This window comes from Rhamphochromis longiceps, linkage group LG16, assembly GCF_057381845.1.
Source record: "Rhamphochromis longiceps isolate RC_006_pf linkage group LG16, R_longiceps_female_GT1.1, whole genome shotgun sequence".
Lineage (NCBI taxonomy): Eukaryota > Metazoa > Chordata > Actinopteri > Cichliformes > Cichlidae > Rhamphochromis > Rhamphochromis longiceps.
The window spans coordinates 93,872-107,254 of record NC_140572.1 but is presented as its reverse complement, the minus strand read 5'-3'; the positions used below and the strand labels follow the sequence as shown (position 1 = coordinate 107,254).

The 13,383-nt window shown below is 41.7% G+C and overlaps 1 long non-coding RNA gene across 1 annotated transcript; it reads right to left on the bottom strand.

Annotated features, from left to right (window-relative positions):
• Positions 1–1,844: 1,844 nt before the first annotated feature.
• Positions 1,845–11,559, bottom strand: LOC146650317 (uncharacterized). The gene is made up of 4 exons (XR_014908042.1): positions 11,066–11,559; positions 5,908–5,989; positions 2,525–2,589; positions 1,845–2,418 (listed from the first exon to the last, which is right to left on the bottom strand). It is a non-coding gene; the product is annotated as an uncharacterized LOC146650317 (long non-coding RNA).
• Positions 11,560–13,383: the final 1,824 nt, after the last annotated feature.

Here is a 13,383-nt window from a genome sequence, read left to right as displayed (position 1 = left end):
GCTCTCCATTGACTTTATATGGAGAGTTTTGAGACCTTGTGTTGGTCTGAGGAGATTTGCAAAAATTCTATAAATCCCACAACAATGATAGTGACATTTTCTGAAAGCCAGCAAAAATACCTACGTTTTGATGTATAATTTGTGGAAGTTGAGTGAAAATTGAGCAAGTAGCAAGAAGTTGTTCGGACATGAAGTGAAAATTGCAAAACCTTCAGTGGCACACTGGAAGCCAAGAGCATAGCAACCATAACAACGCATGTATTTTGTGAAAAATCACAATTTTGCAACTCAAAACTTTAAGAGGCATAAAAGTAAAACAGTAAAACATTTGAAAAAGCTGAATCATACCTGAATAGCCCAATAATTTGTGAACATTTTAAAGTTTGAATGGTTGTTCTAGGTGAAAATATGAGGAAGTAGTTAAGTTTCAAAAACAAGCAAATTTTAGCAGAATTGCAGAAGTTTCCCATTCATTTCAATGGGACAAATTAAAGGAAAAAAGCTTAATATTTTAAAAAGTATAATAGTTAAAAATAGCAAAAATCGTAGCGTAAATTAGCAGAAATAGCAGAATAGTTTAAAATTTGAACGGTGAAAATCGGCTGAAAATTGTGGAAGTAGTTAAGTGCCAAAAAGTGTACGGAAGCAACTAGAATAATAATAATAATAAAGAATAAAGAGAAACAGGAACTCAATAGTGTGGATGCTTAAAGCATCCACACAATAATAATAATAAAGAATAAAGAGAAACAGGAACTCAATAGTGTGGATGCTTAAAGCATCCACACAATAAAGAATAAAGAGAAACAGGAACTCAATAGTGTGGATGCTTAAAGCATCCACACAATAATAAAGAATAAAGAGAAACAGGAACTCAATAGTGTGGATGCTTAAAGCATCCACACAATAATAAAGAATAAAGAGAAACAGTAACTCAATAGTGTGGATGCTTAAAGCATCCACACAATAATAAAGAATAAAGAGAAACAGGAACTCAATAGTGTGGATGCTTAAAGCATCCACACAACTAGAAAAATTTGCATTTCCTGCGAAAATGCAGTGTGGATGCTTAAAGCTGAAGCTGTATGCAAAAAGTAGCTGAAAAAGCTGAAAAGTTGCAGAAATTGTAAAAACTTTGCAGAAGCAAAATAAGTTTGCTAAAATGGAATAACTTAGCAGAACTGCAATATCTTAGAGGAAACATAATACTTGGCAGAAATACAATAGCATAGCAGAATTTAGCAGAAATATTGTAACTTACCAGAAACATGATAACTTCTCAAAAATACAAGAATTTAGGAGAAATAGTATAAGATAACAGAAAGAATATATTTAGCCAAAAATACTTAAACATTACAGAAACACTATGATTTAGAAAAATAGTACAACAGAGCAGAAATATTGTGATTTACCAGAGACACTGTGATGAACTATGAATATTGTAATTTTAAATTAAGACTATGTTTTAGCAAAAATATTATAATTAATCAGAAATACTAAATTTAGCAGAAATACTATATTAAGCACAAATCCTATGAAAAGCAGAAATAGTATGATTAAGCATAAATACTACATTTAGCAGAAATACTATATTAAGCACAATTCTTATAAAAAGCAGAAATACTATATTAAGCACAAATCCTATAAAAAGCAGAAATACCATGATTAAGCATAAATACTACATTTAGTAGAAATACTATATTAAGCACAAATCTTATAAAAAGCAGAAATACTATATTAAGCACAAATCCTATAAAAGCAGAAATACTATATTAAGCACAAATCCTATAAAAAGCAGAAATAGTATATTAAGCACAAATCCTATAAAAAGCAGAAATAGTATGATTTAGCACAATAGTAATGAGTTAAACAGAAAAATAGCTCATCTGATAGAGTGGGCACAATAATGGTGTCAAATATTTTGTTCTCCTTGTTCTCCAGTATTCTGACATATGTCTCAAAATAGAGCATTCTCTGTACAATTTCACCCCTCACATAACAAGATGAAGATGTGATCCTTGCATTGTTGAGCTGATGCCATTCCTGGTCAGCTGTCTGTTCTCCTTTTGCTGTCTCAATCTTATGTACCATGTCCTCTGTGACCAGTAAGCTTTCAAGGTTGAAGAGTTCCTCCTCACTGTAGACATGCACACTCTGTGTGGGATCCAGCCTGTACTGAGTGGCAGTGGCAGGTAAAGAGGAGGATCTTGGTAAATGTTTACAGATTTTGTGGGTAATCTGGGCTCCTGGTTAGAGAACACGCTCACCAATGCTGTCTTAAGACTGGTCTTCTTGTCACTGAAGGCCATGGTTGCGGTAAGAGGTCAATTTGTTACATCAATGTCTTTGCATGATTTTCCAGTGTTTAGCAAGGAGATGTAAAGTGGGTCACCAGCCAAGTTCTTGTACAGCGTACTCCTTTAAAGGACCATAATAATGTGAGGATAAAACAAGGCACTGTGAAAGTCATCTATGCAATAACAATAACAATAATAATAATAACAACAACAACTTGACATTGTACCTGCATCATTATTCAAAAATGTCTTTGAGTTCATTGATCCATGGAACTGGCCCTGGTTCCAAACCCTGAAAAAAAAAATAGCAATAACAAATATAAAAGAAAAAAATACTTATACATATTACTTATAACAGGTTATAAAAGAACATTAAAGGGTCAGTCCTGAATATGAATCTCAGCACTTACTGCTGTTTGGATTTGTCCCACTGTTGGTCTGTCTCGGTGCTGGTGTGAAGATACAACCTGCAGCTTCAGTTCTGAAAAATGTACTGTTTGAAAGGGCAAAACAGTGTGCTTACACACTGCATTGCCAGCTACACACCAGCACCGATCAGAAAAAAAGGACAACAGGGTCCCGAAGCTCAGTCTGCACTAAACCATATAGAAAGCCAGTCTTACACATACTGACAAAGGCTAGAGACTTTTTCAGGGTTAGATGATGGCGCTCAAGATGGAGCAGGAGTTACAGTCAAAGTCATTTATAATTCTGTGAACAACCATTATTTACCAGGGCTCACAGAATATGATCACTCTCCTTTCTTAGTGTCCTACAGAGTACAGTACCTAAAAGGATACCTTTATCACAGTAACATTCTAATACAAGTATAAATAATTTTAATAAATAGCATTTGAGTACAAATAACTGATATTAAATTTACCTGAGTATTAAAAGTTATTTCTGGGAATAAATTTAAGTGTCAAAATTAAACCTTTTTCTTATGTGCCATTTTGTTAAGAAAAAAAGCACATTGCTGCAGGTTTAATTAAAACAATATGGTAAGCTTTAGGCTTCAGGAAAAAAATGGTATTGGTTGTGAGACAAACAGTGGTAATAAGGGGACTTGTCATAATCGCTGAGTTCTCTACTGTTCTTTCTTACCCTAAGAGGCTTGATGTCTCTCCCTAAACAGGAACAGGTGAGAACTGAACACCCAGCCGATGCCTAACTTACAGTGTGATGCAAAAGTTTGGGCAAAATTGTTAATAGTCATTATTTTCCTGTATAAATGATTGATTGTTATGATAAAAAATGTCAGTTAAATATATCATATAGGAGACACACACAGTGATATTTGAAAAGTGAAATGACCAGAAAGTGTGTGATAATTGTTTAAACAAAATCAGGCAGGTGCATAAAATTGGGCACTGTTGTCATTTTATTGATTCCAAAACCTTTAGAACTAATTGTTGGAACTCAAATTGGCTCGGTAATCTCAGTGACCCCTGACCTACATACACAGGTGAATCCAATAATGAGAAAGAGTATTTAAGGGGGTCTACTGTAAGTTTCCCTCCTATTTTCATTTTCTCTGGAGAGTAGCAACATAGCGGCTCAAAACAACTCTCAAATGACCTGAAGACAAAGATTGTTCACCATCATGAATTAGGGGGAGGACACACAAAGCTATCTCAGAGATTTAAGCTGTCGGTTTCCACAGTTAGGAACATATTGAGAAAATGGAAGACCACAGGCTCAGTTCAAGTTAAGGCTGGAAGTGGCAGACCAAGAAAAATCTCGGATAGACAGAAGCGACGAATGGTCAGAACATTCAGAGTTGATCCACAGACCAGCACCAAAGACCTACAACATCATCTTGCAGCAGATGGAGTCACTGTGCATCGTTCAACCATTCGGCGCACTTTACACGAGCAGATGCTGTATGCGAGAGTGATGCAGAGGAAGCCTTTCTCCACCCACAGCACAAACAGAGCCGCTTGAGGTTTGCTAAAGCACATTTGGACAAACCAGCTTCATTCTGGAATAAGGTGCTGTGGACTGATGAAACTAAAACTGAGTTATTTGGGCATAACAAGGGGCGTAGTGCATCGAGGAAAAAGAATACAGTATTCCAAGAAAAACACCTGCTACCTGCAGTAAAATATGGTGGTGGCTCCATCATGCTGTGGGGCTGTGTGGCCAGTGCAGGGACACATGGATTCCACTCAGTATCACCAGATTCTGGAGACCAATGTCCAGGAATCAGTGACAAAGCTGAAGCTGCGCTGAGGCTGGATCTTTCAACAAGACAACGACCCGAAACACTGCTCAAAATCCACTAAGGCTTTCATGCAGAGGAACAAGTACAACGTTCTGGAATGGCCATCTCAGTCCCCAGACCTGAATATTATTGAAAATCTGTGGTGTGACTGTCCATGCTTGGAAGCCATCAAACCTGAATGAACTAGAGATGTTTTGTAAAGAGGAGTGGTCCAAAATACCTTCAACCACAATCCAGACTCTCATTGGAACCTACAGGAAGTGTTTAGAGGCTGTAATTTCTGCAAAGGGTGAATCTACTAAATATTGATTTCATGTCTTCTTTTGTGGTGCCCAAATTTATGCACCGGCCTGATTTTGTCTAAAAAAAAAATATTGCACACTTTCTGTAAATCCAATACACTGCATTTCACTTCTCAAATATCACTGTGTGTGTCTCCTATATGATATATTTAACTGACATTTTTCATTGTAACAACCAACAATTTATACAGGAAAATAATGACTATTAACAAGGTTGCCCAAACTTTTGCATCACACTGTAACTCTCAGCCTGGCCATTTCACTTTTCCTGCTGTGCTGGCCTGCCCTGATGATGACAACACTGGTCACCCAGTCATTGTTTGACACTGGTTAAAAAGGGAAGTTATCAATGCACAACTTACAAACATTCCAAAAAGCAAAGCAAAAAACCTTTAGTATTTTGTCAAATGCCATACTTATTTTTGTCGTTTTTAACCAAATCTAGCTCTACTCAGAGTAGAGGAAAAATTCTCCATGTTTCACCATTGGATTCAGCAAAGATGATTCTACTAAGCATTACTTACGGTATTAATATAGATAAATGAAACATTTGCTTCATTTATGAAAGCTGATTCATCAGTGTTAAAACTACAATAAAAGGTGTTACAATCAAGAATTGCTGACATTTCAAATACTCATCAGTCTAAGCTAAGAAACCCTGTGTGACTTGGCCTCAAAAGCACACAGTCCAGTACTTAACCACATAATAATGATTAAAAGTAAGTAATAGTTTTTGTCCTCTAAATATGAAAGCTTGCCTGTTTAATATGCATCTTTGAAACTATTTTTCCCCAAATGTTGGATACTTGTCACAAATATTCCTCTCTGTAGCTCTGACATATCACAGGTCACCTGATGCCTTCGGTTTCTCTCTTGCCTTTCAGTAATCACCTACTTAGAATTCACAAAAGACCAACAATTACACCATTGACAGAAATGTCACAAAAGTCACAAAAAGGTTCTGGTGCAGAGTTCTACTTCTACTTCAGCTTCTTGGAGGCAGGAAGTGTGACAAAAGTGAAGCTTTACAGACAGAGTAGAGCAAAGTAACTGGGACAAATTTAATCTCTAAATGACTATTTACCTGTTCTTGAGAGGGCTCGAACATCATAGTTACTCGATGTTTACACTCTTACAGTCAGTCTTGATCAATTCAGCAAAAACATCTGAAAAACAAAATGTTGCACAATTTTTAAAAATAAAACAAGTAGAATTTTAAGCAAATTCTAACATGTCTGATTCTATACTGTTCAATATTATTTCATTTTCATTGTGACATCACTAGTTACATCTGATATTTCCGAGAAAACACTAAAACAATCAGCTGTTTGTGAGCTGCACACTATGATTGTGATAAAACATTTAAACTTTGTAGCTCATACAGTTATACCTCTGCTTTACGGTCTTCTGGCTTTAAGTTTATTAGGCTCTTCTTGCATAACCATCAGAGAAATAATTGGATAGTAGTCATCTGAATGTTACAGTTACTGAGGCAAAGTGTGTGGCATTAGGAGAAAGAGACAAAAAAGAAAAAACAAAACCTAAGCTGGGAAAGCTATACCTGAAACATCATTAGAAAACCTGAGACGTGGAAACTCAGAGGGGATGTCCAGCAGAGAAAACACAGGGGCTGATAGATAGCAGAGAACGTAGAAGTAACGCAGACAATCTAACGAAAACAGAGGTGAACACACACACTATGGCTGTGTCCCAATTAAGAGACCGCACACTTTGAGTGTGATTACGTCACCGCCACGGGACAACGGCTGTCCCAATTCCAAGTGTACTTCAAATGCATACTCCAAATGCGCCGTCGATTTCCCCAAATATCAAGCGTGGTCCGGTGCACGCTTTGTGGTCCCATATATCCCACAATTCATAGCGCGGCAGTGGGTGTAGATAATTTTGCCGCAAAATATGGCAAAAGGCAGCGGCCGAAGAGTGAACTGTCAATGAATATAACGTCACTGATTTTTGTGCGAATGTTTAACGAAGAACATTAAAACATTACTGTTGGCCACATGTCGGCAAAGTTATGTGACATTAGTGATGTTTGTACTTTCAGCGATTACTTGGTTTTAAAGCCTTTACTTCTAAATTATATATATATATATATATATATATATATATATATATATATATATATATATATATATACACACATACATATATATATATATATATATATATATATATATATATATACACACACATACATATATATATATATATACACATACATACATACATACATATATATAAAAAACACCCAGCACGCCCCTGCGGGCAGTTTATCCTTCAAGCTCGGGTCCTCTACCAGAGGCCTGGGAGCTTGAGGGTCCTGCGCAGTATCTTAGCTGTTCCCAGGACTGCGCTCTTCTGGACAGAGATCTCCGATGTTGTTCCCGGGATCTGCTGGAGCCACTCGCCTAGCTTGGGAGTCACCGCACCTAGTGCTCCGATTACCACGGGGACCACCGTTACCTTCACCCTCCACATCCTCTCGAGCTCTTCTCTGAGCCCTTGGTATTTCTCCAGCTTCTCGTGTTCCTTCTTCCTGATATTGCTGTCATTCGGAACCGCTACATCGATCACTACGGCCGTCTTCTTCTGTTTGTCTACCACCACTATGTCCGGTTGGTTAGCCACCACCATTTTGTCCGTCTGTATCTGGAAGTCCCACAGGATCTTAGCTCGGTCATTCTCCACCACCCTTGGGGGCATCTCCCATTTTGACCTCGGGACTTCTAGGTTATACTCGGCACAGATGTTCCTGTACACTATGCCGGCCACTTGGTTATGGCGTTCCATGTATGCCTTGCCTGCTAGCATCTTGCACCCTGCTGTTATGTGCTGGATAGTCTCTGGGGCATCTTTACACAGCCTGCACCTGGGGTCTTGCCTGGTGTGATAGACCCCAGCCTCTATGGATCTTGTACTCAGAGCTTGTTCTTGTGCTGCCATGATTAGTGCCTCTGTGCTGTCTTTCAGTCCAGCTTTGTCCAGCCACTGGTAGGATTTCTGGATATCAGCCACCTCCTCTATCTGCCGGTGGTACATACCGTGCAGGGGCCTGTCCTTCCATGATGGTTCCTCGTCTCCCTCCTCTTTCTTGGGTTTCTGCTGCCTGAGGTATTCACTGAGCACTCGGTCAGTTGGGGCCATCTTCCCAATGTATTCTTGGATGTTCCTTGTCTCATCCTGGACTGTGGTGCTGACACTCACCAGTCCCCGGCCCCCTTCCTTCCGCTTAGCGTACAGCCTCAGGGTGCTGGACTTGGGGTGAAACCCTCCATGCATGGTCAGGAGCTTTCTTGTCTTTATGTCAGTGGCTTCTATCTCCTCCTTTGGCCAGCTTATTACCCCAGCAGGGTACCTGATCACGGGCAGGGCGTATGTGTTGATGGCCCGGATCTTGTTCTTACCATTCAGCTGACTCCTCAGGACTTGCCTGACCCTCTGCAGGTACTTGGTGGTTGCAGCCTTTCTAGCGGCCTCTTCATGGTTCCCATTTGCCTGCGGGATCCCCAGGTACTTGTAACTGTCCTCTATGTCTGCAATGTTGCCTTCTGGTAGTTCAATCCCCTCAGTTCTGACTACCTTCCCTCTCTTTGTTACCATCCGACTACACTTCTCCAGTCCGAACGACATTCCAATGTCATTGCTGTATAGCCTGGTAGTGTGGATCAGTGAATCGATGTCTCGTTCACTCTTGGCATACAGCTTGATGTCATCCATGTACAGGAGGTGGCTGACAACTGCTCCGTTCCGTAGTCGGTATCCGTAGCCAGTCTTGTTAATGATCTCACTGAGGGGGTTCAGGCCTATGCAGAACAGCAGTGGGGACAGAGCATCTCCTTGGTAGATCCCGCACTTGATGGTAACTTGTGCTATGGGCTTGGAGTTGGCCTCTAGTGTTGTACGCCACATCCCCATTGAGTTCCTGATGAAGGCTTTTAGGGTCCCATTGATCTTGTACAATTCTAGGCATTCCAGTATCCAGCTGTGGGGCATTGAGTCATAGGCCTTCTTGTAATCAATCCAGGCAGTGCACAGGTTGGTCAGTCTGGTCTTGCAGTCTCGGCTGATTGTTCTGTCTACCAGTAGCTGGTGTTTTGCACCTCTGGTATTCTTGCCAATTCCTTTCTGTGTCCCGCTCATGTATTGACCCATGTGCCTGTTCATCTTAGCCGATATGATGCCTGACAGGAGCTTCCATGTAGTACTGAGGCAGGTTATTGGTCGGTAGTTGGAGGGGACCGGTCCCTTCTTGGGGTCCTTGGGGATCAGGACCGTCCGGCCTTCAGTTAGCCATTCCGGGTGTCTTTCGTTAACTAGCAGCTGGTTCATTTGTGCTGCCAGACGCTCGTGGAGTGCAGTCAGCTTCTTCAGCCAGTAGGCGTGAACCATGTCGGGCCCTGGTGCTGTCCAACTCTTCATACTGGAGACCCTTTCTTGGATATCTGCCACTGTGATGGTTACTGGACCCTGTTCAGGGAGGTCGCTGTGGTCTGCCCTCAGATCCTCTAGCCACTGAGCATTGCCGTTATGGGTTGCATCCTTCTCCCATATGCTCTTCCAGTATTGCTCCGTCTCCAGCCTTGGTGGTGCTGTTCTCTTATTGTTCCCTTGCCACTGAGAGTACACCTTTGCTGGTTCTGTGGAGAACAGCTGGTTTATTCTCCTGCCTTCTATCTCTCTGGTGTACCTCCTCAAGCGGCTGGCCAAGGCTGTGAGTCTTTGCTTGGCAGTTTCCAAGGCCTCAGGTATGGACAACTTGCTGTATTTCTTAGGCACCTTATTTGTCGCACCTTTCTGCAACTCCGTTAGTTGGCTAACCTCCCTCCGTGCTACTTTGATCTTGCCCTCTATGTATATATATATATACATACATATATATATATATATATATATATATATATATATACACACACACATATACATACACACACACACACATGTATATACGCCTGTCCCCACACCTCGCGTGGGAGCCGGTGGGGCTCGGCAGGGACCGGTGCCTGTTCCTGCGCCCCGGAAGAAGGCGGCGGAGCCGGCAGCGGTGGAGGCGGCGCCCGAGGAGCCGCTCCAGCCGGGAGAGACTGAGGCGGCACCCGAGGAGTCGCTCCAACCGGGAGAGATAGCAGCGGAGGCGGCACCCGAGGAGTCGCTCCAGCCGGGAGAGACAGCAGCGGAGGCGGCACCCGAGGAGTCGCTCCAGCCGGGAGAGACAGCGGCGGAGGCGGCGCCCGAGGAGCCGCTCCAGCCGAGAGAGACAGCGGCGGAGGCGGTGCCCGAGTACCCGCTCCAGCCGGGAGAGGCAGCGGCGGAGGTGCAGCGTGGGGAGCTGCTCCCACCGGGAGGGGCGGAGAAGCCGCGGGATAAGTCGGTGGTGCCCGTGCTAGGGGAGTCCGCGGCACCGAAGCCCGAGGTTGGCGGGGTGAGCAGAGCGGCCTCACCTCCACCAGAGGCCGGTGCCTGCCGGACATCTGCCCAGCCGCCTGCGAGCCGGGGCGCACGACCGTGCCGACCGCGCCGCGTTCACCTGCCACGCGGCCGACCTTCCGCCTGCGGTGGGGGGAGTACGTTCGGCCGGATGGTTCCCCGGCCTCAGTCAGGCGATGGGGGTATGTGGCGAGGCGTAGCCTGCGGTGCCGTGCAGAGGAGGCGGACACACCTGTACGGCATCCGCAATCACGCCCCGCCGAATTAAATATTGTACTGGGTCCTGTGGTTGGGTTGTTGGTGTTATGTTGAGCTGGCAGCAGGAGAGCTGCAGCTCTGAGTGCGAATGTACAGCAACCATGTAGGGATTAATAAAAAAAATATCAAAATGCCACTGGGTCTGCCGTGGTCGTTTACAATGATACATTTAAAGTCATACTAACTTTGACATATTTCTTCATATATTTGTTGAATTAAATGGTTATATGAATTAAACAGTCTGTCTGTACATAATTCTGACAGATTTTAAGGAGGCTGTAAGCTCACCAAGCCAAAACCCCAACCATACTATAGCTTTTACATCATTACATTTCTGAGTTTCATAACTGTGGTGGTGCAACTACATAATACATTATTTTAAACATACCCTAAACAACAGCTTTACAATGAACACAACTGTAAAGATTTCTGACCTTAAGTGTTTTACCCTACAGCAAGCTATCACGATTAGGCACTTATATTTAACATAGCTAATACATTTACCTTTTCCTGTCATGTGTTGACCAAGTTTAGCTTACCTTTTTGAAGTAAAACCTTGAAGCTTGACCCTTTGAATTTTGAAATGTTAGGATGCTCAGTCACCGTGTGCAGCCTTGAAACCTGCGCCTTCGGACGAAATCTGGAGGGAATTAGCACTCCTGCGTCTATGAACGTATTCGAACCGCATTGATTTCCCGCACTCTGTCCCGGGGACTAGCAGTAACGTGGATCTGTTAGGCGTGCTTCCATGACACCAGGAAAAGAGATCGCCACTTTCAAAATAAAAGCTCATCTAAAAAAATACATGCAGGGCTTTAGCAGTCGAACTTTAAAAAAACTACATAATACATTAACTACATAAAAAATAAAAAAGACCAGTAATTTTATACGTTTTAAATTGTAAGTTTGAGACTTATAAAATAGTACTGATAATTTCATAATTCAAATTAGACAAGAATCGGGTCTGATCACCAACAAAAACCGCCCTAAAGTAAAGGGACAAAATCAACACAAGGCAGTACAATTGGGAAAAACAACAATCATAGTTAGCCAATCAGGCCGATGGCAACAGATTGCATCACAATTTGTAACATCAAAGACCAGCGGTCCCTTTCCCGGTCTTTCTGAAGAAACTTACAGACACAGTCACAGCTCTTCTACTTTGTGCTCTTGTGATATTAAGAACTTCATAAAACGTAAGTATTGATATTGAAGCCGTTTTTTAGTGCCTTTATACTATGTATAACACATTATAATGTAGTGAAAGATAAAAAATCTAGCCATTTAAGTTCCTGTGAATATAAAGACCGTCAAAGTACCCCTAAAATTTGGTCTGACTTTTCTATCGGCCTATGAATGTTTTATATATGTGTATCTCCATTTTTCTCTCGAAGAAAAAAAATTACTTTTGATAAATTCACATTTAGTATTGATAGCAATGTATTTGTAGGTGTCATAGTTTGATGAACTTATTGTTTCAGGGATATTTAATTGAAAAAACTATCTGAATGTATTCATGAAAATGGCATCTATTTTTTTATGAAATATTAAGATCTTACAGAATCAGACAAATCTTCCAGATCTATAACAGTTTTATAAACTTTAAGACGTTACGTTTGGGCTGTTAGTAGGAAAGAATTGCTTAAGGCTGGCACTCTGCCCTGGCAACCGTCTCCCAACTTTGCTGTTTCTGGTCATAAAATTGCCATTTTCTGCCCAGTTAAGGAGGGCGGGACTGACCAAAAAGCAGGGACAGTAATTCTATAATTTTATTGGCTCAAATGATTAAAAAGGGGAGCCAATATGAACTAAAGCCACAGAGACCAAGCAGGCGCACTATGTTTTTGTTTGTGTGTGTGCACCTGGCCTGTGTGTGTTGGGGGAGGGGGAAGGGCAGGCAGGCAATCTTTAAGATGTCTGTAATGTTGCTGTTTTTCACTTCAGGAGCATGAATCCTTTTTCAGATAATCTTCCTATGATGATTCATTGTTTTCTATTGTCCACTGTAACCTATTTTCAAGTATTATTTTAATTAATAATTATTTTAATTATTATCTGAAAACAATTAACCTGAAAGGCCCTGGGGACCTTTTGTGGCTTTTGCATTTTTCGATTCCAAGCCATTTGCACTGTGTTTAATTGAATATAGCCAAATTCTCCAAAAAAAAGTTTGGTATAATTTTATTTCAAAATTCAAGTCTGACTTCCTTAAATTAGCTTCAGTGGCTAAGCTAACAATACACATCCTCTTAGAGCCCTAGTGGACGTTTTCGTCCCATTGACTTCCATTATAAACGCTATTTTTCACTGCAGAATTATTACCGTTAATGTCCTGGTGATTACTCATGTCTCCGTCTCGTTTTGGTCTATTGGCCTTAGAGTTGTAATTTTTTTATTTGTCCACCGGGTGGCGCCCTTGCTCCACATTTGACCCCGGGCTGGAAAACAGCGGGCTGCTTGGACAGACCTGCCGGAAATGAAGCCTCATTTCCGGCGTGCAGCACCGGCTTCGCCCGCTGATCGTGCGGGACCATTTTTTGGTCCCTAGGACCATGAGAGGGTGCTTTTTTTTTTTTAGTCAACAGGAAATGACGTATTTGTTGTCACGTGGTATCGGACGTGTGGGCTGGAAAAAGCAGTCCCCGGTGATCGTGCCCCGGTGATCGTCGCGACTTACCCCGGCAACATGCACTTATTTCGGCCTAGAGGAGGAGCATTTGCCGCCTGGAGACCATTTTCTGGTCCTGAAAAAAAAAAAAAAAGGCGATCGAAATGACTGTTTGTGCCAATCTTTAGTCCATCTAAAGGCCTAATTATGATAACAATCAAATATTACTTCAAATGTTTTTTTGGGAAA